Source organism: Triticum aestivum, chromosome 2A, assembly GCF_018294505.1.
Source record: "Triticum aestivum cultivar Chinese Spring chromosome 2A, IWGSC CS RefSeq v2.1, whole genome shotgun sequence".
In the NCBI taxonomy this organism is placed as follows: Eukaryota; Viridiplantae; Streptophyta; class Magnoliopsida; order Poales; family Poaceae; genus Triticum; species Triticum aestivum.
The window spans coordinates 412,476,364-412,482,414 of record NC_057797.1 but is presented as its reverse complement, the minus strand read 5'-3'; positions in this window follow the sequence as shown (position 1 = coordinate 412,482,414).

The window sequence follows — 6,051 nt, the reverse complement described above, 5'->3', positions numbered from 1 at the left end:
AAAGCCCGACCACAGCAGAAGATAGAGAGAGAATGAAAGTCATTCCCTATGCCTCAGCCATAGGTTCTATTATGTATGCCATATTGTGTACCAGACCTGATGTGTGCCTTGCCATGAGTTTGGCAAGGGGGTACAATAGTAATCCAGGAGTGGATCACTGGACAGCGATCAAAATTACCATTAGAGGACTAAGGAAATGTTTCTCGGTTATGGAGGTGATAAAGATTTCATCGTAAAAGGTTTTGTCAATGCAAGCTTAGACACCAATCCAGATGACTCTGAGTCTCAAGCTGAATACGTATTGAACGTGGGAGCAATTGGCTAGAGTAGCTCCATGCAGAGCATTGTAGACATAGAAATTTGCACAATACATACGGATCTAAATGTGGCTGACCCGTTGACTAAACCTCTCTCGTAAGCAAAACATGATCACACCTTAGTACTCTTTGGGTGTTAATCACATGGTGATGTGAACTAGATTATTGACTCTAGTAAACTCTTTGGGTGTTAGTCACATGGCGACGTGAACTATGGGTGTCAATCACATGGTGATGTGAACTAGATTATTGACTCTAGTGCAAGTGGGAGACCGATGGAAATATGCCCTAGAGGTAATAATAAAATGGTTATTATTATATTTCCTAAATCATGATAAAGGTTTATTATTCATGCTAGAATTGTATTGACCGGAAACTTAAATACATTTGTGGATATATAAACAAATACCGTGTCCCTAGTGAGCCTCTACTAGACTAGCTCGTTGATCAAAGATGGTTAAGGTTTCCTAACCATAGACATGAGTTGTCATTTGATAATGGGAACACATCATTAGGAGAATGATGTGATGGACAAGACCCAACCGTTAGCATAGCATATGATCATTCAGTTTATTGCTACTGCTTTCCTCATGTCAAACTATAGGATCGAAAGTAGGTCTAGAGGGGAGTGATTAGACTACTTGACCCCAAAAAATCTAGCCTTTTCCCAATTTTAAGTCTTGGTAGATTTTAGCAACTTAGCACAAGTCAAGCAATCAACCTACACATGCAAGTTTAAGAGTGTAGCAGTAGAATGTAAAACATTGCATATGAAGGTAAAGGGAAGGGTTTGGAGAAGGCAAACGCAATGTAGACACAAAATATTTTGGCGTGGTTCCGATAGTTGGTGCTATCGTACGTCCATGTTGGTGGAGACTTCAACCCATGAAGGGTAACGGTTGGGCGAGTCCACGGAGCGCTCCACTCACGAAGGGTCCACGAAGAAGCAACCTTGTCTATCCCACAATGGCCATCGCCCACGAAGGACTTGCCTCACTTGGGTAGATCTTCATGAAGTAGGCGATCTCCCTGCCCTTACAAACTCCTTGGTTCAACTCCACAATCTTGTCGGAGGCTCCCAAGTGACACCTAACCAATCTAGGAGACACCACTCTCCAAAAGGTAATAGATGGTGTGATGATGATGAACTCCTTGCTCTTGTGCTTCAAATGATAGTCTCCCCAACACTCAACTCTCTCTCATAGATTTTGCTACGGTGGAAAGATGATTTGAGTGGAAAGCAACTTGGGAAAGCCTAGAGATCAAGATTCTTGTGGTTGGATTGGAATGTCTTGGTCTCAACACATGAGTAGGTGGTTCTCTCTCAGAAAATGAGTAGTGGAAGTGTAGGCACATTCTGATGGCTCTCTCTTGAATGGAGAAGGGTGGAGGGGTATATATAGCCTCGACACAAAATCCAATCATTACACACATTTGACCCAACTCGGTCAGACCGAATAGAAGAACTCGGTGAGAACGATTTAGTTTAAAATGTGAACGTTAGGAATATTGGTGGGGACCGACATGATCAACTCGGTGGGACTGATGTGCTAGGGTTAGGGCAAAACCTCATCTCGGTGAGACCGATTGCATGAACTTGGTGAGACCGATTTCAGCAATGAGCAAACATAGAGTTGGTCAAGCAAACTCGGTGGGACCGATTGCACATTTCGATGGGACTGAAATATTTACAACAGGTAGAAGAGAGTTTGCAAGGCCATCTCGGTGAGACCAAGATCCCGATTGGTTATACCGAATTGTCTAAGGTTTCTGGCAGTGGCTAGGTCAAATGAACTCGGTGGTGCTGGATAGATCAAATTGGTGGGGCCGAGTTTGACTTTAGGTTTTAGACAAATGTGGAAATGAGAAAGTAGCTGAGGGTTTTGGAGAAATATCACTAATCACTTTGAGCAAGTAGACCATTAAGCAACACCTCATCCCCTTTTAATAGTATTGGCTTTCCTATGGACTCAATGTGATCTTGAATCACTAAAATGAAAATGAAGAGTCTTGAGTTTTTGCCAATCTTTGTCCTTAGCATTTTGAGGGGGTCCACATCTCTAGTCCATGCCATGCCAATCAATGAACTTTCTGAAATATGTAACTTGAATGGATATTAGTTCACTGAGCTATATGTTGTTATGAATTACCAAAACCACCAGGGGATAAGTTGCACTTTCCATCTCCCCCTTTTTGGTAATTGATGAGCAAGAGCTCCCCCTAAATTTGTGCATTATTTAAAATTTGCTTTTGAATGCAAATGCACAATTGATTAGGATCATGGGTCACTCTTCCATGTCACATACATCTTGGTGGAGCACTCAAAATGATAAGATATAAAGAATATGCACTCATCACCAAGGATAAACATGATTGATCATACACAAGTATCATATAGCATCATGCAAGCACACATTAAAGTATAGTATGATCAAACACATGATCACAAGAGTATCTCACAAACAAGCACAAATATTGTAGCATAGGAATCAAACAAGCAAACGATCAAAGCAAATGATCAAAGTAGCAAGAGAGGCAATAAAAGGCAAAAAGCTCTCTCTATCTCTCTCTCTAGAAGCCTAATGATCTATACACTTTCTCCCCCTTTGGCAACAAGTTACCAAAAAGCTTGAAAATGCATAGTGCTATGCGGCACTCTAGGCACGATCTACGGGAGCTCCTGAAGGGGTTTTCTGGTTGGTTGCTCCGGTGTACGTAGATGGCATGGAGAGGACATCATCTGCAAATGCTTCTGAGGATGACTCAGGAGTTGGAGGAGTTGAAACTGGAGGAACAATAGTGGTAGTTGCGGCAAGTGCTGAAAGTGTAGTCTTGGTGTCACTGACAGCTGGCACAGTTGCAGACCTTTGTGCCCTTGGCACTCTCTAAAAAGTGTTTGTGGTAGGTATGTCACTCCTGTCGTCAAGTTCTTCCTGGAGCTTCTCCATAGTAGTCTGGATCTCTGTGACCTTCACATCTAGATCATGGAATTTAGTCTCATTGATCCTCTCAAAACTCTCTTAATTCCGAGTCAGGGTGGACAAGCCCTTTTCAATCCTCATGGTAGCCTCAAGCAGATAACCGAGTTGATCTTGCTTGGTCTTGAGCATCACTTGTGAAGCATCTACTGCACTAGTTGCATTTGCTGCTTTTGTAGCCTTTGCTCACTCTCTCTCTTCTCCTGGGCTTCAGCACATGTTGGATGAGAAGCATCCATGACAATCTCATTGTCCTCAAATTTTGGCCTCAGAGGAAGATGCTCTTTATCAAGAAGATATGTCACTGTTCCCATCTTGAAGTTGATCAACATCTATATATGAGGGGCATATCCACATGATCTCTTCTGATCAGCTACAGTTCTCTTCACTGTCTCAACAATCAAAGTCATCACTTTGAACTTCTATGGCACATCAAACATATGGAGCAAGTTGATGGAGTGACCACATATCATTCTATGATCTCCTGACTTGGGCAACAGAGTGTGCCTTAGAATGGTGTTGATGGTGGTTAATCCTGACAGCACATAATATATTACCCAAGCTTGTGAGTCTCCAAGGCATCATCTAGAATAGTCTTGTACATATTTTTTTTTGAAACTATCTACTGTGGAGCAAAGCCCAACAGTCTTTTATTCCAATCTCAAACAGAAACAATTATAGTTATGTATATTTACAAAAAGGAGAAAAAACCTACCCATACGTACCTCTAATCTAAGGTAGTGAGTTAACCCAAGCCAGAAGAGAGGTCCTGGTTGAACTAGCTAGCCTATGAGAAAGTAGAGTTACATCATGTACAAATTTACATTTCCACATAGCAAAATAAGCCCTCTCTCCTCTAAAAGTTCTTCCATTGCACAGAATCTAAATATTCCAAGCTGCTGTAAGCATGACTTCAAAGAAGAAGGGGTGTCTGAATGATTTTCTTGCATGAGTAATACAATGCTGCAAATCATCCCCACCTATCCAGTCAATCCCCAGGTAGATCCAGACTCTTTTGCTGAAGGTACAGTTGATGAATAGGTGTACCTTATCTTCATAAAATTGAGCAGCACAAATGACACACAGGTTGTCATCTTCAAGCAATCTCCAATGTCTTCTGACAAACATATCTTTGGTGTTTAGGCGATCAAAGAATAACAACCATCCAAAGACTTTAATTTTCATGGTGTGTTTGCTCCTCTAAAGCCATTTGCTTGTCTAGATTGTAGGCATGTGTGTATGCATTATGTTGTAAAAACTTTTTGCAGAGTAGGCACCAGATTTCGCCACCCATGTCCAGACATCAGCAGATTTTGGATCCCTTTGAAGATTCAAAATCCAATCCTCAAGAATCCTTAGCTCCTTAGCGGCTTCTTGAGATGTAGGCAAGTAGAACAAAGAGAAGAGTTTTAAGGAGCTAATGATTTCAGCAGCAGAAGCTTTATCATCCTTTACAAAAGAGAACAACTTTGGGAGTCGTCTGAACAGAGGCACTGTGGACCCACCCACTTGCCAAGCATCCAACTAGAACATTACAGAGTCTCCCAAGTTGACCTGAGCTGATGCAACTTCTCTATATGTGTCAGAAAGCTTAAAAGCATCTATCCACCAGAAAGACCCTGTCATCATAGTAGCTTGAGGTACCACTCCATCATAATATGAATTCCAAATCAAGGAGACCCAGGGGATGTCCACTTTATTATAAAAGTTGTGCAAATTCTTAATAAGAAGCCCCTGGTTTTGGATATTAAGATTGATTATCCCAAGCCCACCTTTGTCCTTGGGCCTACAGACCAAATTCCATGCAGCAAGGGATTGTTTTGGAGTGTCACTATTGCCTCTCCAAAGACACTGTCTAAAGATCCTTTCAAGTTTCTTAATAATACCTGGAGGAATATTCAAAGAACACAGAAAATAAATTGGCATGGAGGTCAATACCGAAGCAAGGAGTTGAAGTCTGGAGCCTTGATTAAGCATGGAAGATACAAGAAAGTCTTATTTCAACTCTGTCGACCATAGGCATAAAATCTATAATCCTAGGTCTTGTGGTACCCATTGGCAGGCCCAAATAGGTAAAAGGAGTGGTGCCAATCTTGCAACTCAGGACTGTAGCCAATCTTGTGGCTAGATCATTATCCATATTCAAAGGGATCAAGGAGGACTTGGTAAAATTCAGTTCCAGACCAGTGGACTCTTGGAAGGTGAGTAGCATGTTTTTCGTTGCCACCAACTGTTCCTCAATAGCAGGCAGAATGACGATTGTATCATCAACATATTGGATAATGGGAAAGTCTGGATTTTGAGAGGGTATAGGCAAAGTAATGACCCCTCGAGCTAGGATCTCATTAACCATTGTTTGTAGCAAATCCACAGCCAAAACAAAAAGCAGAGGTGAGAGGGGTTCACCTTGTCTTACTCCACACTTACATTTGAACTGCTTGCCTAGGACACCATTTAACAAAATAGAAGAGCTGCCAGAAGATAGAATTTCTTTTATCCATGAGATCCACTTCTCATCAAAACCTTTGAATCTTAGCATTTGCAAGATAACCTCATGTTCAATCGTGTCAAAAGCTCTGGCAAAATCAAGCTTGAGAATAGCAGTAGGGTTTTTGGACTGTTTACACTGGTGGAAATATACAAAAGTCCATGCCAAACAATCCTGTATTGAACGGCTCTTAAGAAATACATATTGGTTTTTGTGGATGCATTTGAGAATACACTTTGCAAACGATTAGCCAGGAGCTTGGTCAAGA